Here is a 22330-nt window from a genome sequence, read left to right as displayed (position 1 = left end):
TTATTTTGAACTGAGTTTAAAATATAGAATCTTTCAATATGAGAACACAGTGTATCTATCATCCTATTACATTAAATGTTTCAAATTATTCTCTGTGATTTTTGAGACACAGTTTTGTATCTGCATTGCTTATTTCTTTATTGTTTTAATTCTTGCCTTACTGCCATATGATGCTAAATTAAAGTGAAAATGTGATGCATCTGTATCTTACTTTTTCTAGTATTGGGGATGGAATCCAGGGCCTTCTCACTGAGCTATACTCCCAGCCCTTTGGTATTTTTTATTTTGACAGGGTTTCACTAAGTCACTAAGTTCCCTAGGTTGGCCTCGAACTTGCCATCCTCTGGCCTCAGCCTCTAAAAGTGCTGGGTTATGCACATGTACCACCACACCCAGCTTGTCATATTGTTAATGCCTTCCACATATCACAATTAATTATCATGTGCAATTCTTGTACTCTATCAGAATAAAAATATCTCTCTGGTTTATTAAGAGTTTATCAGCAGCAGCTGGAAGGAAGCTCCCCTGCCTCCATTCCAGGCTCCTAGGGCAGGGAAGGTGAGCCAGTACCAGCACCCGGAAGGAAGCTCTCCCACTGCCATCCCAAGCTCCTAGGGCAGAGATGCTGAGCAGCATGAGCCCCAGAAGCACCTCCCACCGCCCCCGTGGAAATGAGAAGACACATAAACAAGTCTCAAAAACAGACTTCCAGATCACCTACAGCAACCCCAAAGGGAAACAAGATGGAACAATCTGATATTCAGCCACCTGGACTCTGAACTAGCAACAAAAGAGGATCTGGGAAAAATGAAATCAGAAATAATTACTCAGATAACAGCAAAGATTGTGCTCATGGTGCAAGACAATCTAGAGAGGACACAGATAAAAAAAACAGAGGATCTGAGGAACATGATGGAATCCCAACATACGAAACAAATGGAATCCATAAAACAGATACAAACAGATTTCCAAGAGATTAAAAACTCCATCGAAAGTCTGCATAGCAGAATGAACCAATGTGAGGATAGAATTTCACATATAGAAGATAGGATTACAATTAGTGAGGAGGAAAAGAAAAATTGCTTTAAAATTGTAAGGGAACACGAGAAATCAGTCCAGCAGCTGCTAGATCATGCAAAGAAGAATAACATAAGACTGATTGGAGTCAATGAAGAAACAGGAGAGAGTGCAGATGACATTAAAAAACTCTTCACAGAAGTGATGGCAGAAAACTTCCCAAGGAGGGGAAAAGAACTTGACCTACAGATAAGTGAGGCATATAGGACTCCAAAGAGCCTTAATCAAAAAAAAATCTACACATAGGCATACAATAGTTAAGATTCAAGAAATCCAACAGAAGAACAAAATTCTACAAGCAGTGAGAGAAAAGAAACAAATCACATACAAAGGAAAGCCCATCAGAATCACAGCAGACTTCTCAATGCAAAGCCTCAAGGCAAGAAGAGCTTGGAGTGATATATTTCAAGCCCTAAAGGAAAACAGCCTCCAACTCAGACTGATGTACCCTGCAAAACTATCTTTCAAAATTGATGGAGAAATAAGATACTTTCATCATAAAGAGCACCTCAGGAACTTCATGAATACCAAACCAGCACTACAAAATATTTTAGACAATACCCTAGGAAAAGACAATGAGGATCACAACCCCAGGAAGCCCAGCAGAATGAATCCATTAGGCATGACAAATTAAACACAAAGGGGGAGAATCCAACAAAAAGAAAAAGTCATGACAAGGCTTTTCAAACTTTTAACTTCATCTCCCTAATGAGTGTATAATTTAATCTTGTTATTGTACTGATTAGTATTTTTCTGATTCTAGAGTTGCACACTTTTCCTTGTGCTATACTGGCTATTTATCATCTTCTTATGTCTACTTGTTCATTGGGTTGTCTATTAATGAGTTCTAAGAATTCTTTATATATTCTGGTCATAGGTTATATGCATTGTAAATATGGTCTGTTTAAGGACTACTTTTCATTTTAATGATGTCATTTAAAGTTCTAAATTTTGATGGAATCTCATTTATCAATTTTTTCCTTTTATACATCATGTCTTTTGTATCCTAGGTAGTTCTTGCCTACCTTGAATTCATAAATATTTTCCCTTATAATTTCTTCTTAAAGTTTTATACTCTTAGGCTTTCTTATTTAGGTTCACAGATCCCTTCAAGTTATTTTCATGTATGGAAAAAAAGGGTTGAGGTTAATTTTTTATATACAGATACCAGGTGTTCTAGTGTCATTTGCTGAAAACATCATCTCTTCCTCAGCTCTTGAATTGAGTTTATATTCTATAAAATGCTAATGTTAAATAATCTTTCAAAACTCAGTGGACCATATATGTGTGGTTCTATTTCTAGATGCTCTGTTTTATTCCAATGATCTATATGTCTTTCCTTACACCAACACTGCCTTGATTACTATAGCTTTAGAAGATGTCCTAAAATTAGATACTAAACGTCTTCCAACACTTTTTGTTTTTGTTTTGTTTTTAACTTTTCTAGGTCCTTTGTACTCCTACATAACTTTTAAATTGCAATATCCAATTCTTCATTTATAACAAGTATACATAGACCTGAATTTTTATATATACCTTGTGTTTTCTAATCCTGCTAAATTCAAGTACAAGTTCTAGGGGCTCCTAGAGATTTCTTAGTATTTTCTCTATAGATGATCATTTCATCTACATATAAAGATTTTGCTTCTGCTGTGCCAATCCTATCCTAGTTGTGTCATTTTATTGCCAGACTATTTTGGTGGGGCCTAGGTTTCAAAGTTTAATAGACAGATAAAGAGTAAGCATATCTGCCCTTGTTCCCCACCTTAGGGAGAAAGCATTGTATCTTCTCCATTCATATAAGGCATTCTCACTGGAAGTATGGAGTACATGTCTTTAATCTGTTGAGAAGGTTCTGTTGTACTTCTAGTCTCCTGATAGCTTTTACCATGAACAGCTGTAGAATTTAGTCCAACACTTTTTCTCCAACTAGTGACAGGATCATATGGCTTTTTCCTTTCCTCTGTTAAAATGATGACTTTTGGGGGTGGATCTTCCAATGCTGAACCAACACTGCCATCCCTATAAGAAAACCACTTTCTACATCCTGCCAGATCTGACTTCTGTTTGTTTTGTTAAACAAATTTCTATCTATGTTCATACTTTTTCTTCTATTCTCTTTATCCAGTTTTAGTATTAGCACAATGTTGAGTTCCTAAAATGAGGGGAGAAGTGTTCCTTCTTTTTTCTACTTTAATTGTTTGATATAATTTATCAGTTAAAATGTTTATGAGCCTGCTGTTGTCATATAGGTAGGTTTTCAAGCTGGGAATATACTTTCTTTAATAGGTGCTATTCAAATTTTATATTTCCTCCAGAGTTAGTTCATTAATTTGTCTTCCAAGTTACTTCTTAGAAGTTGTCAAATTTATTTCAAAACAGATTTTTGTAATATGCTTTCTATATCCTTTTAAATTCTGTAAAATCTGTGGTAATGTCTCCTAGATCTTAATATTGTAATTTAAAAAATGTATAACTGATATTGTGTAACAGGAAGAAAAGGTCTAAAAGAGCAGGGGAATTGGGAGGGGTAGGGGAAGGGAAAAAAGGGAAAGGAAAAAATAGAAGAGGAAAAAGGTCTTTGCAAATAGGGAAGGGTGGAGAGGGTGAAGGGAGGGCAAGAGAAGGGGAAAAAAAATAAGAACCAAGATACTCATGTAATGGTACAAGGTCCCAATGATGAATGTAACTGTATTTTATACCTAAAATGTACCAATAAAGTTAATGGGGAAAAAAAATAGTTTATCATCATTTGCCGCCTGCTTTGCAAGCACAAGGACCCGAGTTCGATGCCCCGTATTTAAAAAAAAAAAGTTTATCATCATAAATGGACATTGAACTTCAAATATATTTCAGTCATCTATTGAAATAACTTCCTCTTTTAATCTGTTAATGTGATGAATTATGTTAACTGATTTTAAAATGTTAAACCAACTATGAATTCCTAGGGAGATTGCTGGTCATGATATGATTGTTTCCTCTGATAGCACATTTTCATAAGAAATTTTGCAGCTATATTCATGAAGGAGACTGGTCTGTAATTTATCATTCTCATAGTGCTCTTGCTGAGTTTTGGTACTGAGATTATTTAAATCCTTTTAAAGGGATTTAGCTCAGTGGTTCCACCTCCTGCCTTGCAAGCTAAGGACCCTAGTTCAATCCCCGGTAACAAAAAAAAAATCCTTTTAAAAAACCAGAACAAAACAAAACAAAAATCTTAGCGCTTATCATCCCTTTTTTTATTCTATGAAATAGTCTGTATAAGACTGAAATCTGTCTTTTCCTTAATGGTTGACAAAACTTATCGATGAAGCCATTTAAGTCTATTACTTTTTTAAAAGGAAGATTTTTTTGCTACCAATTAAATGCTTTAATAATCATAATCTTTGAGTTTTCTATTTATTTATGAATCAGTATTGGTGAATCATATTTCCTAATAATTTTTCTATTTCAACTAAATTTTTAATTCATCAGCATAAAATTTTATAATTTATCTCCTCATTTCATACAGCACTTATACTGATAACTTCTTTTCTATTGCTTACAGCATTTGGGCTTCATATTACATTTTGTTGGCCATACTTGTGCAAAGTTGGTAAACATTATTTTTCATTTTTATCCAAAAAAGTTTTTAGATTTTTTTAAATACTTTATGCTGTGTGTTCACCATCAATTTACTTTCTACTCATATCTTGATTTTTTTTTTTTGCATTTTTAGGTTACTTTATTTCCCTCCTAATTTGATGAGAGAGACACCTAGTTTATCAGGGTTAAGACTTTTTAAAGTATAAGCTACAAAGAGCAAAGATTTCCTTCTAAGGACTATTTCATCTGTATCTTCCATATAATGAGTTGCACTATTTATATTGATGTTGTTGTTGTTGTTTTTGTTGTTGTTGTTGTTTTTGGTACTGGGGATCGAACTTGGGATCTTGCACTTGTGAAGCAGGAATCAGGATCACTGAGCTAGGTCCCCAGCCCTGAGCTGCACTATTATAGTTATTGTTCAATTTAAAATAATTTCTAAACTTCTATTTTTTCCTTTAACATGCAAGTTATTTAACACAAATATATGAGATTTTCTAGTAATCCTTTTCTTAAAATTTTATTTTATTGGTACAATTTAGGTATACAATATAATGACATTCATCAATGGAAATTTGCACCTTTACATAATCTCTCTTGGTTCTTATTTTTCCCCCTTCCCCTGCCCTCCCTTCAACCCCTCCATCTCTCCCTATTTGTTTCCATTTTTTCATTTTCTCATATTAATTCCATTCTCTTCTGTTTTTACTTACCCCTCCCAATTCCCCTTCCCATTTGCCCTTTTTCTTCCTATTTCACATTATCTATTATAACTTTTAGTCCTTATTTACTCTTTCTGTTTCTCACACTAGGGAAACTATTTGGTATTTACATGTGTGTCCTATTTATTTCACTTAAGAGTATGGCTGCAATGTGCATCCATTTAGCTATAAATGTCTCTAATTTCTCATTTTTTATGGCTGAGTAATACTACATTTTATTTTTTTAAAAAAACCTACATTTTCTTTCTCCAGTCTCCAGTTGATGGGCATTTGGGCTGCTTCCAAGTTTTAGCTATTACAAATTGTGCTGCTATTAACATGGGTACACATATATCACTGTGGTATGATTCTTTTAATTCTTTGGGGAAGATACCCAGCAGGGGAATAGCTGGGTCAAATGGGACTTCCAGTCCTAGTTCTTTGAGGTATCTCCATACTGATTTCCACAGTGGTTGCACCAGTCGACACTCCCAACAGCAGTGGAGCAGGGTTCTTCTTTCCCCACAGCCCAGCCAGCATTTGTTATTGGTTGATTTCAGGATAGCAGCCATTCTTTCTGGAGTGAGGTGGAACCTCAGTGTTGTTTTCATTTGCATCTCTCCAATGACTAGTGATGTTGAACACTTTTTCATACATTTATTTGCTATTTCTAGTTCTTTGTCTGAGAAATGTCTGTTCATTTCAGATGCCCATTTTTCGATTGGGTCTTTAAATTTGGGAGGTCTGATTTTTTTAAGTTCTTTATAGATTCTAGATAGTAGACCTTTGTCTGAGGAACAGCAAGTGAAGATTTTTTCCCACATTGTGGGTTGTCTCTTCACACTGTTGGTGGTCTCTCTTGCTGTGCAGAAACTTTTTAATAAGAGATCCCACTTGTTGATTGTTTGTGCTACTTCACAGGCAACTGAGGTTTTGTCCATAAAGTCTTTTCCTACACCAATGTCTTCAAGAGTTCTACCTAACTTCTGTTCCAGGAGATTCAGCATTTCTATTTTAATATTTAGATCCTTAATCCATTTCAATTTTAGTTGAGTGCATGGTGACAGATATAGTTCCAGTTTTAATCTTTGGCAAGATGAAACCCAATTTTTCCAGCACCATTTATTAAAGAGGCTATCTTTCCTCCAGTGAGGGTGTTGGGCTCCTTTGTCAAAGATAAGATGACTGAGTGTGTCTGGAGTTGTTTCAGCATCTTCTAATCTGTTCAACTAGTCCTCAGGTCTGTTTCTTTGCCAGTACCATGCTGTTTTTATCACAGTAGCTTTGTAGTATAGTTTCAAGTTGGGGATGGTGATACCCCCTGGCATGTCTCTGTTACCTAGAATCGCTTTTGCTATTCTGGGTCTCTTCTTGTTCCAAATGAATTTTTGAATTGTTTTCTCAAGGTCTGTGAAGTATGGTCCTGAGATCTCAATTGGGATTGCATTGAATCTATATAGCAGTTTTGGAAGTATGGCCATTTTCACTGTATTGATCCTTCCTACCCAGGAGCAAGGGATGTCTTTCCATTTTCTGATATCATCTTCAATCTCTCTTTTCAGAATCCTATAGTTTTCAGAGAAGAGGTCTTTGATAACTTTTGTTAGGTTGATTCCTAGATATTTCAATTTTTTGGATCCCATTGTGTAAGGAATTGTTTGCCCTATTTCTGTCTGAGTGAGTCTATTGTTCATGTAGAGGAAAGCTATTGATTTTTTTGTGTTGACGTCATATCAAGCTACTTTACTGAATTTGGATATTAAGACTAGAAGACTTTTGGTGGAAGACTTCTTGTGGTCATCTATATAGAGTATCATGTCATCTGAAAATAATGACAATTTGACTTCTTCATTTCCTATCTTTATTCCTTTTATTTCTTTCTTTTGTCTAATTGCTGTGGCTAATATTTCCAAAACTATATTGAACAAGAGTGGTGATAGTGGACATCCTTGTCTTGTTCCTGATTTTAGTGTGAAGGATTTCAGTTTTCGACCATTTAGTATGATATTGGCTGGTTTTTCATAGATTGCTCTTCTCAGATTGAGGTAGAGACCATCAATTCCAATTTTTTGTTGGGTTTTTATCATAAATGCATGTTGGATTTTTTCAAATGCTTTTTCTGCATCTATGGAGATAATCATATGGTTTTTGTCCTTGGCTCTATTGATACAGTGTATTACATTGATTAATTTGAGTATCTTAAACCATCCCTGCATCTCTGGGATGAATCCCACTTGGTCAGTGTGTATGATCTTCTTGATGATCTTCTGCATTCTATTCGCCAATATCTTAGCAAGGATTTTTGCATCTATGTTCATTAGTGAGATTGGCCTATAAGTTCTCTTTTTCCATTGGGCCTTTCTCTGCTTTGGGGATCAAGGTGATGCTTGCTTCCAGGAATGAATTTGGGAGTATTGCTTCCCTTTCAATTTCATTGAAGAGTTTAAACAGTAGTGGCAGTGGAGTATTGCTTCCCTTTCAATTTCACTGAAGAATTTAAACAGTACTGGCAGTTCCTCTCTAAATGTCTTGTAGAATTCAGCAGTGAAGCCATCAAGACCTGGGCTTTTCTTAGTTGGTAAGTTTTTAATTACATTTTCAATTTCATTGGTTGATGTTGGGTTGTTTAGAGTTTTTAGGTCTTCTTCATTCAACTTTGGTAATTCATACCTATCTAGGAATCTGTCCATTTCTCCTGTGTTTTCCATCTTATTGGCGTATAGGTTCTGGAAGTAGGTATTGATGATCCTCTGGATTTCTGCTGGGTCTATTGTAATTTCATCCATTTCATTCTTAATTGCATGGATTTGGGCCTTTCCTTCCCTTTTTCTGATAAGGTTGGCTAAGGGTTTGTCAATTTTGTTTATTCTTTCGAAGAACCAACTCTTGGCTTCATTAATTTTTTTATATCATTCTCTTCATCTCCATTGAATTGATTTCTGCTCTGATCTTTATAATTTCCTCCCTTGTATGAGCTTTGGGGTTGTCCTGCTCTTCTTTTTCTAGAAGCTTCAGGTTCAGCATCAGGTTATTTAATTGGGCTTGCTCTGTTTTCCTAATATGTGTATTCACTGCTATGAATTTCCCTCATAAGACTGCTTTCATTATGTCCCATAGATTCCTATATGTTGTATTGTCATTATCATTTAATTGTAGGAACTGTCTGATTTTATCTTTAATTTCCTCTGTGACCCATTGGTTATTCAGAAGTGTATTATTCAATTTCCATGTGTTTATGAAATTCTTGAAGTTTCTTTTGCTATGCATCTCCAATTTCATCACACTATGGTCTGATAATATACAGGGGATAACTTCAATTCCTTTGCACTTACTTAAACACATTCTATGAGTATGTAGTCTATTTTGGAGAACGACCCGTGTGCAGCTGAAAAGAATGTGTATTCTGATTCTGTGGTGTGGAACACACTGTAAACATCTGTTACATTCATTTTTTCAAGAGTTCAATTGAGTTCTAGTCTTTCATTACTTATTTTTAGTCTAGTTGATCTATCTATTTGTGACAGTGGGGTGTTGAGGTCCCCCACTACAATTGTATTAGTGCATATATGACTTTTCATATCCATTAGTATTTGTTTTATATAGTTGGGTGCACTAGTGTTTGGTGCATAGATATTTATGATTGTCACCTCTTCCTCTTGGATTGTTCCCTTTACAAGGATGTAGTGTCCTTCTTTGTCTCTCTTAATCAGTGTTGGTTTGAAATTCACTTGATCTGCAAAGAGGATAGCTAGTCCTGCTTTTTATCGGCTTCCCCTTGCATGGAATATTGTTTTCCAGCCTTTAACTTTCAATCTATGAGTTCCTTTTTTAATTATGTTTCTTGTATGCAGCTTATTGTTGGATTTTGCTTCTTGACCCATTCTGCCAGTCTAATTCTTTTGACTGGTGAATTGAGAACATTAACATTGATGGTTATAACTGATACGTATTGACTTATCATTGTCATGACTTTTTCTTTTTGTTGGATTCTTTCCCTTTATATTTAATTTCTTGTCGCACCTGATAGATTCATTCTGCTGTGCTTCCTGGCGTTCTGATCCTCATTGTCTTTTCCTAGAATATTATCTAAAATTTTTTGGAGTGCTGGTTTGGTATTCATGAAGTTCCTAAGGTGCTCTTTGTCATGAAAGTATCTTATTTCCCCATCAATATTGAAAGATAGTTTTGCAGGATACATCAATCTGAGTTGGAGGCTGTTTTCATTTAGGGCTTAGAATACGTCACTCCAAGCTCTTCTTGCCTCGAGGGTTTGCGTTGAGAAGTCTGGTGGGATTCTGATGAGCTTTCCTTTGTATGTGATTTGTTTCTTTTCTCTAACTGCTTGCAGAACTTTGTTCTTCTGTTGGGTTTCTGGAATCTTAACAATTATATACCTATGTGTAGATTTTTTTTTTGATCAAGGCTCTTTGGAGTTCTATATGCCTCACTTATCTGTATGTCAAGTTCTTTTCCCCCGCTTTGGAAATTTTCTGCTGCTGGATTGATTTCTCATAGTCCCTTACAATTTTGAAGAAATTTTTCTTTTCCTGGTCACTAATTGCAACCTTGTCTTTTATATTTGAAATTCTGTCCTCACATTGGCTCCTTCTGCTGTGTAGACTTTCAGTGGAGTTTTTAACCTTCTGGAGGTCTGTTTGTATCTGTTTTATGGATTCCATTTGTTTCCTATGTTGGGATTCGATCATGTTCCTCAGATCCTCTATTTTTTTAATCTGTGTCCTCTCTAGATTTATTAATCATGTCTTGCACCATGAGCACAATCTTTGCTGTTATCTGAGTAATTATTTCTGATTTCATTTTTCCCAGATCCTCTTTTGTTGCCAGTGCAGGGACTCCAGTTGGTTCCATATCAGAGTGTTCCATCTCCTTTCCCTTTGGGGTTGCTTTAAGTGATCTCGAAGTCTGATTTTGAGACTCGTTTATGTGTCTTCTCATTTCAATGGGGGTCTTGCTCTTGGCGCCCTCAAGGCTCACCTCCTCTGTGCTGGGAGTGGTAGAAGAGCAGCCTGGAAGCCCCTTCCTCTGGGCTGGGAGCCATGGAACGGTGGCCCAGAAGCCCCTACCTCCGGCTGGGAGCGGTGGAATGGCCTGATGTATGTTTTCAAGGAGACTTGAACTGACCCTCATATCAGCTGTGACAATATCAGATACCAAGATGTAAAAGGTGAATCCAATCAAATTAGAGCTGCTTTGGCTAAGTCAACAGGTGAAGCCTCTTCCCTCAGCTCTTTTCCTTATTTTGGCTTCTTTGATTTGAGCCCAAATCTTAGTACATGTACAATTGCTAAAAGAAAGCTACAGTTCAGAGAGGTTTCAGTCCATACTCAATTGGCACCAAGGCAGGGATGGCAAACAGGCCTCATAGAGGAGAAACAACATGGGGAGCACAAGGCAGCAAAAGTATGAAGGGAGAATCCTTTTTTTTAAATTTCTAACTTCAGTGCACCATAATCAAAAAGAACAAGGTCTTTTTTTAACCTTAATTTCAGTCCTTTGAAACTTACTGAGAAATAATTTAAATTCTGATAAGTGATAAATTTCTCAAATGTTCTATGTATGCTTGAAAAAAATTGTATTTAGGAGTTTTTCTGTTTTGTTTATATCCCTATATCAAGTTTGCTAGTAATATTCATTAAATTTTCATATGCACACTGATATTTTGTTGGGCTATTTTATCAGTGGCTGGCAAGAGTATTTTTTAAATCTTCTATATAACTATGAATACTTTACACTTCTCCTATGCAACTATTAATTTTGATGCCATACATTTTCAAGTTTGCTACTAGTATTATGTAATCTAAAATGTTTATACCTTCTGAAGAAAAGAGGGGTTGAAGGGAGGAAAAGGGATTAGGGAAAAAAGAAGAATCAAGACATATTATATACAGGTAAAATTCCCTATGATGAATGTAATCATTATGTATATCTAAATGATATCAATAAAGTTAATTTTAAAAATAAATGAAATGAGACAGGCAAAATAAATAAATAAACAAATTAATTAAATGCTTATACCTTCCTAGTATATTTGAACTTTAATCAACTGAAGTGATATCTAAATTCCATTTTCTCTGACACTAATATAGCTATATCAATATAATCTTTATGAATGTTTGCACACTATATGTTTTTTCAACTGTTTATATTCATTTTTTCAGTATTCTTATGATTTGGATATGTTACTTATGAACAGCCTAACACTATTTTTTAAAGCCAATCTGATAATTTTTTACTTAGAATATTTTTATTGTGATTACCGGACTTATATTTATCATTTATTTTTGTGTTTTCTATTTGAGCCACCTTTCCTCTCTTTTTCCTCCTTCTCCTTCCTGTACTTCTTTTTTTCTTTTTTTTTTTGGCCTTCATTTGGATGACTGAATTTTTTTTTTCTTTCTAAATTCTTTTATTGGTACATTTTAGGTAAACAATACGTTTACATTTATCAGGGGGTGCTTGTACCTGTACATGATGTATCTTGGTTCTTGTTTTTTCCCCATTCCCTGTGTGCCCTTCACCCCGTCTACTCTTCCCTATTTACACACACATCATCTACAGTTTTTTTTTCTTTTCTCATAGTTTTTCCCCTCCCTCCTTTCCTTTCCCCTTCCCCTCCCTTCACCCCTTTGACTGAATATTTTTATCATGTTTACTTCTCATCTTCTACTTGTAAATTAGATACTTGGTTTCTAACTGTTTTGGGGATTATCCAAAAAATTATAGCATTTGTACTTAATTTCTCAAAGTTTAAAATTAATCAATGTCTTTACCTTTTTCTCAGAAAATATAAATGTCTTAGGATCACTTTAATTACTTAACCTCTTTGCCTAATGTTTACACTGATATAGAACTCTAAGGTACCAGTTATTGTCTTCCCACCCAAAAAGTTTTTATGATCATTTGGCTTCTATTATTGCAACTGAGAAGGTAGAAGTTAGTGGACCTGTTATTTCTTTATATTGATCTTTCATTTTTCTATAACTTCTCTTAAGATATTGTCTATTTAGTTGATTTTCTGCTGTAATATGTTATAATATTTAATTTAAATTTATATTTTTGAGATATACATGTAAAATAGAATATTTTTATATTTTCCTAGTGCCTGGAGATATTTTTAAGCTTCTCTTTTATTTCTTTGAATATGGTAGGAATAGTTTCATAATGTATGCCTGATGATTCAGTCTGAAGAGTTTGCTGATCTGTTTCTGCACTTGTCATTTCTCCTGGTTCTTGCTGGTTTTGTGGCTTGAGAGTTATCTCAAAGGACTGACTCCTGACTGCTCACTGCCCTTGAGAGTGGAGGGGTGGGAGGGAGTTCCCAGAAGTTTAAGGGGAGAGTGTCTTCCTCCAAAGAAGTTCTGCATTTGCTCATAACAGGTGGGTAGGAGAACTACTAACATACAAGTGCCTCCAACTAAATTCACTGCTCCAAAGTTCTCCACAATCCACAGATGCAAATACAGGTAGCAAGTATTCCAATGAGTGGGGAGCCAGCTGTTACCACTTATCAGGGGCAGGTTTTCTTTCACTTCATTCTCAGTACCCTTCTGCTCAATCTCAAGACAGCTCTCCATAGAACTGCCTGGGGATGTGACCACAGTTTAGTTCTGGTTCAGAGTCCAGCGAATATGAAGGGGAGTGAAGTTCTTTAGGCTCCCTACTTAGGCTGAGTTCCATGCTTTGTTTCTGCCCTCTTCAGCCAGGTCATCGAAACTGAAGCTCAGTTTCTAATATCAGAAAATACCACTGGGTAAATGGAGCTCACAATGCCTTCCTCTCACTTGGATTTCAGCCTTATAATTCTTCGTTTTTCTTATAGCAATTAGATGCTTTTAAGACAACATCCTTTTTTATCCAATATTTTCATTTGTTTTAGCAGAGAATTGGACTGAATAGCCACACTACAATATTCCCAGAAATGGCATGGCCTTTTTTTATACTTAAATCACTTAATATATTCCATTTTGAACCGGGCCTCCTAACTACAAAAAAAAAACTTCACAAATCCACAGGCAATTGTGGCCATGTATACAAGTCATAAAACTGTGTATACAACAAAATGCAATGACTTTGACAGACTAAACTCCTGCCTTGCAGTGTCAAAGCCTAAATGGCACTGGTGACTGGAGAGGACCCTTCCATCTCTTTCTATGCTACATTCAATCAATTACAAGAACAATTTTTTGAGTTTCAGAAACAATAGGGTTGTGGAAAGACTATTAACCACTTGAGGATATAGAGATGAATTGTTAAATCCTAGGAAATGTTGGTTTTTACATGGCCTGCTGTTATGTGGCATGTGTGTGCTTAAGAGGAGGGGAGTGTGTGTGTGTGTGTGTGTGTGTGTGTGAAAGAGAGAGAGAGAAGCACTAAAAAATATAGTCTAAGTCATTGCATTTTGTTGTTTACATGGTTTTATGACTTGTGGGAATGGGCATGAGAACAATGATTTCTGTATCCAGACAATCAGAACAAACTGTTATAATAATGTCATTTCAAAATGTGTATACAATGCAAGAAGCCAGTCCAACAGTGAACAGGATTAATTTGTATCATGGTAATTTGTAATTTTAAATAATTCAGACTTCTGATGTATAATTCAGGCACTATATATGTGAATGTTCCCAGTTGATCTGTCTTTGTAAAAATACAGCATATCATGTTAGCTACTAGTGAACTGTGCAAGTTACTTAATATCTGTCGGTGTCGTGTACTTTGTTTGTCAATCCAAGGGCATGGACACAAATCGTATAAGATTCTTCCTAGCCTTACATTTCTACCAAGGATTTATCTATAATAAAGCCATTTATTCTAAATGGAAATCATTTAGAAATAAGAAGCTTTCTGTATAAACTAATCATGTGCAATAATCTCAGACATGTTAAGTAAAAGCTTCCAGACATAACAGAACTACTGCCTAACTCCCTTTCTATAAAGCTCAAGAACAAGCAAACTTGTCTACAGTTGCCAGAAGCCCGCATGGTGGGCTATAAAACATTACCTGCAAAGAGGCATGAAGGGATTCTCTGGCTTGTTGGAAATGTTTTACATCTTTATCTGTATGGCTACATGCACATATACATATGTAATAATTCACTGATCTGCACCCTTGAGATTTGTACACCTCCTTTGTGTGTTATACCTCAATTTCTTTTAAAAATTATAAAGATTTGAGAAATTGAGAAGTATTATTTAGATATTTCAATGTTTCTTAAAATTCAGCATAAAATAATTCATCCTCTTGAAAAGAGTGTACATGAATTGCATTTGATCTATTCCTGTCCATGAATGCCTTTGTTGTAAATAAGTACAATATTTTAAAATCCTAGGACAGTATCTCATCACTTTTTTAAAAATCCTAATTCAACTTTTCACCAAGTCAGCATGGTATCCTGACCCATCCTACCCGATGTTCCAGCTTTTTGAACTCATAATGCCCCTCCTTTTCCTTTTCATCACAAGAATATTTATATCATTTAAATAATTCTGGAAACTAAAATATTTTGTCCTAGATTTTCACCAGCCTTCCCTGTTCAAGGGAGGAAAATAAGAAAATCATACATAAATATTCCAAATGGCGGGGGGGAAAGCATCTTACAGTGCTCAGTTATAGCAGGAAATTCTGGAAACTGCTGCTAAACATGTACACTATCTTGAGACAGGTGAGACTGCCGCTAACTGCCAGCATTATCACTGTATAAATCATGGTAAGAGCTCTAACTGGCTTCATGCCAGCAGATGAAACAACTCAACTACATAGCAATTAGATGGATACTAATATTATCCCCATTTTACAGGTGAGAAAGCTAAAGATTAGAAGAGTTAAAAAATGTATCCAAGCTGATATAGCTAGTAACTGGCAGATGGTAGATTTAAACTCAAGAAGTCTGATCCCAAAGCAAAAATGTTTAACCCTCACACTCTAAAGTCCTTCCTTATAATGAATTGAACTCTGACATCCTTTACCTTGCACCTAGTTCTGCTCCATAGGGAGGCATGAAACAATTTAATCCATTCCCCTCTGGCAGCATTTCAAATGCTTAAAGACAACTGTCATGTCCTGCCCTGAACTTGTCATCTAAACGTTAAATAACACCATTTCTCTTACCAAATTTTTCTCTATTACTTGTTTCAAGTCATCATCTCTTGCTTAAGACTTCACAAAATGCACTCCAGTGTATCAATGATTGCTTAGAATTGATGGAAGCATATTCCAAAGTGCCCTGATAAGTGCACAACAAGGCCCACTACTACTGCCCTGCTCCAGAAGAGAAGAGCCACTTTAGTGGACTCTAGAACTGTCTGGGAAGCAGCAAAAGTGAGGAGGAGGAGGAGCCTTGGGATCTGGTACACAGCACACTCAGGACTAAAGGCCCCTGGCTCACACTCCGTAATGAGGGCAGTCTCCAAAATGCAACATGGCTAATTTCCATCTCCCCTTTGCCTTCCTCAAGCCCATCAGAGTCTTTGATCCCAGGGCAACATTTTGGAACACAAAAGATAGCAGTGTGTAGCTTCAATTTCATGGCCTAAGCAGGCTATGTTAACTAGGGCTTTGTTTAAAGTTGACTTAATATGTAATATGTACAGAAATCCATATGGGAGCCCAAGACCTTCTCTGAGAACAAGTAAAATAGATTAAACTGAACACTACTCACTTTGAGAAAGACTACCTGGATTCATCCCAGGAAAGTAAAAATCCAGTGGAAATGCTTAATAAAAACAGTATCCTCAGGTGAGTGCCACTAGAGATATCCCATGTGTCCTAGTGACTGAGAGCCAAATGTAGGGAGAGGGCAGAAAATAATGAGGTTTGTTTTTAGGTCCAGTGAAACTTTCCAGTCAGGCTCACCTAAATCTGAGGAAAAGATATCAACATAACAGACATAGATGGGGACGGCATGGTCTGGTGCCCAGCGCTAATGCTCTGTGAAAACATATTGCATCCAGGAGTCTGACAGCTGATACTTTACTTGTCCTGAAATTGGGAAACAGACTAGAAAGATTTAGGAAGAAAAAGAAAAGGCCTCAAGGTATAGACAAACACCTTGAAGTATAAATATAAATGTGACCGGGATGTAAATAGCAGAGAGAAAAGGTTACAGCAAATAACAGCCAGACTATGGTAGTTATTCTGATTTATATAAATATGAGAAAAGAGAAAAGAGACCAGAATTTGAAAATGCCAATCATGGATGTAAGAAGCTCCTGTTTCTAATGACTAATTGTCAGATATTACTGAACCACAAATTTAGATATTGAGAAACAATGTCCAATTATGACCAATTCAAACATTTACTTAGGAAACCTGAGAGCAGAAGCCACTTTTATGTTATATTTCAGAAACAGGTTTCACTATGTTCAAAAGTTCAAATAACTGAGATTATTTTTCCTTATAAAATTTAAACATAGACAAACTGATTTCAAACCTGGTTATTCCATTACTGACAAGTGTAATAATGCTCCCGGGGCTCAGATCTTATTCTTATTAAGTATTCCTAGTGTGCTGAATTCTGTACATTGTAAATGGATAAATAGGTTGTATGCCCTCCCTTGAAGAGCTTTGTGTCTTGTAAAACTGATAGGACCCACATAAACACCTCCAAATTTCTTCCAGAGAATATTTACAAGCATCACAGCTTATAATGTCTTGGTGTTATTTGCAAGAGGAAAATTGAGCTAGTCTTCTATGAAATGAGGAAAACACGTGGGCATGACTATAGCAGAGCTACCAGGGGGAGCCTGTTCTCTCCCAGAGAACACACAGCCCTTCCTGTCCACAGCCCATCCCTCCACTCAGGCCTTGTCCGTCTGTGCTCTCTGCCACTGCTGTGGCTCAGGCCTCCATTTCTTCTGGCTAGGATTACTGCAAGGGCCTTTGAATAAACTCTGCCACCGTTTTCGGCCACTCGGAATATCCCTCCTGCATACCATTTCCCAAGGAAATGTTTTCTCACTATGTCACCCCTCCGTTTAATGATTCCTTAGCATATTCCTGCAGCTCTCAAGATATGGTCCAAATCAACCTCTTAGCATGATGTACAATGATCTTTGTGCTTTGCACCTTTCATAGATTTTTACTATCAACTCATGGCATTCCTGAGGAGCCCATTCACACCAAACATATTGCTGTTCACTCGCCGGTCCCCTAAATTCGCCCTGCTTGTTCACTTCTCCATGACATGGCTCTCGTGCCAAGGGGTAACTGAGACACCCTTCCCTTCCCTCCTTATTTCGCCCTCAAATCCCAGTTTAAGCATCACCTTCACTGAAAGGGCATTTCCCTGGCCGGCCCCTCCTCCGGGCCCCCTTCTGCTCCACAGTGAGACCCTACCTACATCTTTACTGTGGCACTTAGCACCAGGTCGAGTCTTGTCTGTCTCCTCAAATAGACCATGAACTCTTCTGAAGAACAGCTGCGTCACATTCACTTTTGTATCTCTAACATTTAGTGCAGAATTATACAGAAAAAATAAATAAGGGCTAATGAGCCCTGGTGAGAATTGGATGATCTTTTTGAATAAAAGAATGGGTGAATGAATGACCAGCTGGGTAGTTCAGCCTGGTGGCGGGGGGGGGGGGGGGTTGCTAAGAAAGAAATGATGCCAGAGTCTGGACAACAACACCTTGTTAGAGGGTGGGAGGAGGAGACCAGGGCAGTAAGCAAGGGGAGGCTGCTGCCAAAGAAAGCAGAGGAGCTCAGAAGGTGGAAACAGGAGTCAACCCCAACCTTTGTGCAGTTTGTGTCAATATTTATGCTTCTCCACACAATTCTCTTTGGCTACTAGCTCACCCCGGACAATAAATCAAAAACCTGGCTTTCTGGAGGGTCCCTTGTCTTCCATGGCTGTGAGAGAGGATGACGGCCCCTCTTTGGTTATGAATCTTTTGGGGGGGGCGGGTACCAGGGATCGAACTTGGGTCCTTGCGCTTGTGCAGCAGGCGACGAAACCACTGAGGTAAATCCCCAGCCCATGAATCTTTTTTTTAATAGCACAATGGTTTTATTGATGGCAGAAGAAAAAATCTTCCTTTCACTTGTAAAAAGGCTTAACTCATTTTTTCCCATTCTTGAATTTTCCCCCCTAAAAATTTGCTTTTTGTTCTTTAAATAACAATATCCACCATGGCTGTATTTTACTCTGAAGGGAAAGTTGAAGGTCTATCAAGAAGTTTTGACCAGGAGGTTTCCACAGCTCCTTTCTTCACAAGGACCCTTTTCATATTAGTTTTGAGCCCGGGGAGGTTGGTGAAACTGTTGGGTTGGCCGAGTAGATCGTCTTGGCCGGCCATCACCTCCTCTACGGAACTCAAGAGCTTGGTCACAGGTGCCTTCTTCTTCCCATACCTCTGTCTGAATGGGCTTGACATTGCCTAATAGCACCTCTCATAGTTCCCGTAATCAATAAATTAACAACTGCAGTCATACCAGAAGAATGGAGAGCTTCAACTTCTGCTCGGTAAAACTTGTTGCCTTCCCAATAAAGTGCAAAACATTCATCTCCAGGTTTCCACATTTTTGCGTACTCCACAAGAATAGATGATTCCAGCACTTTTTCTGGCTTAATTGGCCCAGATCTTCTTTTGGGCCCACTACTGTAAAATATTTTATCTTCATAGGGTATAGCTGTGACAGGTCCTGCTGACTTAATCGGTCCTACTATTCTCCCTTTCAGTGGCATTTCTGTCTCTCCATTTCGAATGCCAATGAAACTATTACTTCGGACAGGATTCTGGTAATCAGTATTTACATGAAAACATTTTTCAATTTTTACACCACTGAAAGCTTCATTATTTATTGTTCATGATTTCCTGTCATAAAAATGATCAGGATTACCTGTTTGGCTTTCTCTTTTCCCACATTTTTGATTATTATAATCTATGAATTCTTGAGGAAGTGGATTTTCTTTTGCCTCTGCATAGGCTGGACCTTTTCCTGATCTGTTTTGCATAGCATTATCTCTTTTGTTAAAAGCACTATCACTGTGCTGACAACTTAGAGGATACGAAGTATCTTTAGGTCTGTCATATCTAGAATATGGTCTATCACATTTGATTCTCTCCTCAGCCCATACTTCAAATCCTGAAGAAATACTTGGTCTTTCAGAAACTCTATTTCTAGGCAATCCACTGCCATCCAAAATTGACTTTGAATTTTGGATGTGTCTTTGAAAACGAGGAGGTTTTTCATTACTTGGCTGCCCGGTATTATTACAAGGAAGATGTCTTGGTTGACTATTATCTTTTGCTCCATTCTGTTCATTATTTGACATTCTGTGGTGTCCCTGATGAAACTGCTGTGGCTCTGACTTAGGTCCTTCCACACTTAAATGTCACGAATCTCAATCAGACTCTCGCCTCCACCCAGGCACACACACAAGCACCCCCACAGTGACAGGATGGCATGAAGAATTTTCTCTGGGACGCTGACAGTCAGTCACTGGGGTCTGTCCTTGCAGGAGTGCCTGAACCCCAGACACCCACTGAAAGGTATCCAAGAACTGTTCATGTCAGGCTCTTTCATTCTCTGCCTTCTCTGTTTTTTTCCAACTCCCCACACTGTATCTTGCATGAAAAAAAAAAAGCTTTTAGCTGAAAAACGGCAGGCTTGACTGCCCATGCTCTCAGTGTGGCTGTGGCGGAGCTCTCCCACATGGGCGGGCACTGCAGGAGGCAGAGATGAAAGCAGCGCCCCAGGGCAGGGCCAGGGGGTTTGTGTGAAGAAGCAGGAATTAACCAAATCCACGGCACCCACTGCCCACCTCGCCTTTCAGCCCTCACTCGTCACATAAAGAGGGGCCGCTGCTCTAAAATCCCACTTGGCCGGGACAGCCCTTGGGCACTTCCCAGCCCAGGAAGCGCAGTGTGGCCTCATTAGGGTGAAGCTGATGCAGCAGCTCTTCCATCACAGGCTGACATTCACTCTGGTCGCAATTTAACCACTGTATGCAGTGAATAATAACCAATCAGGTCTCTCACCACTCAGAGAAACAGGAGAAAGAGAAGTGTGAAAGACAGGAGGCAGGCGGAGGTTAAAGAAGAAGAAAGGAGGAAATGAGCAATATATGAAGTGAGAGGGAAAGTGAATTACTTTTCAAATGTTTAGCCTTTGGGGGAAATGATGCATAAACAATACTACAAACAATGAATATTCCTGTCGATGCTGCATATTTAATATGTCAGTCAGGAACCCACCGTTGAGCTTCCAGAGAGGACACAGGTCTGAGAGAGCAACAGATCCACCGCACCTCCTGCACAGGGTGAGGACGTGACCCGACTGTCTGACTTTGAGCCCCCTCCACAGGAGTCAAGGCAAAAGCAGCGTGGCTGGAGCAGGGCATCAGGATTTCGAGGTACTGAGTTGAAATTAGATTTTTCTGTGTGAAACAGCATCTAAGAGTCTCAGTTTCTTCATCTATGAAATGGGGATAAATTTAATATCTTTCATAAATTGCTTTGGGAGAAGTTGATGCAGGTGGCATTGGTGAAGCACAATCTAAGCATCAGCTTTTGGAACCTTCCAACATGGAGAGGTAAGGGGCCAAAGAAGTGCAGAAGTCAGGATGCACATTCCAAAGCCCCGGCTCCATCTTTGCCCCTGCCTAGAAGAGAAAGTGGGCAGGCTGATGGTCTTCCCGGCTAGAACCGTAACCCATGCCTCGGTGGGTCTGCTCACACCTATCAGGTGTCCGAAATGAACGAGTGAGCTCTCCAAACAAACAGGCCCTTGGCATTCCACCTGAGCCGGGAGTGAAGTAGAGCGCCACAGTTCCATGTAAATAGGACTCAAACTCAATATCCAGAGGCCACATGTCCTGGCTGGAAGATTTCACATGTATCCTAACTGCTGTTGGAGCCACAGACACCATTTCCTTTTCTTTGTCTCAAACAGAGGGCTTCTGAAGCAATCAGCATTGAAACATGGTTTCAAAAGCCAGAATCTTCCACCTCTGATGCCTCCCCTGTAGAACTCTACTTGTGTACAACACAAGGCACACATGGGAGAAAAGAGTTCTTCTATGCTGTCTCACACAAGAAAGCCTCCAGAAATGTAGAAGCAGTGTCCCTTTGAGAGGCAGCTATCCCAAGAAGGGTAGAGCTGTGATAATGGAGGTGGGAAAGGTCACTGGGCTGTTGAGGCTGCTGTCTCCAGGCACTGGGTGTCACTTCACTCCTTCAGGCCTCTGGGTCCACATTTGAAAAGTGAACAGCTGCATACTCTGCTGGGCAGCAATAAGCCATTTGCAACTAAATCTGGTCTGGTCCTCAATGAGCCAATGCTACTGTTTAGTGTGAACACTAAACAATAGCCTGGATACATGCTCTAACTCTCCTATATTCCATTCTCTCAGACATTCGAGGACTTTAAGCATTTATATCACCTACTTAGTCCCACGGCCATGTAAGACAGATACCTCAGGGGCCACTTCCTTGCTGCATGAACTTAGACAGTGTGCCAGTTAAGATTAATGGTCACCTTGACGGGACTGAGATTCCCAGAGAGGTGGCTGTGCCATGGGGCTGCTACATTCACCAGCAGATGAGCCCACTGATGTTCACAAATGAATGTGCTGTTGGAAGAAGGACCCAGTCGGAAGAGGGAGGTCACTGGCGCCAGCCTTGGAGGGTGCATCCTCAGATCACTGGTGCTCTTCCCTGTGCGCTTCTTCCTGGCCACCATGAGGTGAGCAGCTTTGCTCCACCAGGCCCTTCTGCCATGATGTTCCTGCCTTGGAGCCAGCCGACTATGGACGGAAACTTCTGAAACCATGAGCCAAATTAATTACAGCTCTCCTCCTTTAATTTGTAGGTGTCAAATATTTTGTTCCAGCAACAAGAAAGTTGACTTTTCTCTAACCTTATCTTCCAAATCTCAGCTTCCTCATCTATAAACCAGGAATAATAACAGTATCTATACCTCATAAGTTACTTATGAGTATTATATG

General features: G+C 38.3%; 1 protein-coding gene and 1 pseudogene across 7 annotated transcripts in view; both read right to left on the bottom strand.

Annotated features, from left to right (window-relative positions):
• Grin2b (glutamate ionotropic receptor NMDA type subunit 2B) overlaps positions 1–22330 on the bottom strand; it is a 461196-nt gene that overhangs the window by 369653 nt on the left and 69213 nt on the right. The gene's annotated exons all lie outside the window — the stretch shown is intronic.
• Positions 2658–19714, bottom strand: LOC147827509 (tudor domain-containing protein 3 pseudogene; annotated as a pseudogene). Its single transcript, XR_015452340.1, has one exon. The product of XR_015452340.1 is annotated as a tudor domain-containing protein 3 pseudogene (transcript).

Source organism: Heterocephalus glaber, unplaced genomic scaffold (assembly GCF_053883595.1).
Source record: "Heterocephalus glaber isolate CG9 unplaced genomic scaffold, H.glaber_assembly_v1.0 deba00001444, whole genome shotgun sequence".
Taxonomy (NCBI): Eukaryota; Metazoa; Chordata; class Mammalia; order Rodentia; family Bathyergidae; genus Heterocephalus; species Heterocephalus glaber.
This window is presented reverse-complemented; position numbering and strand designations above follow the sequence as displayed.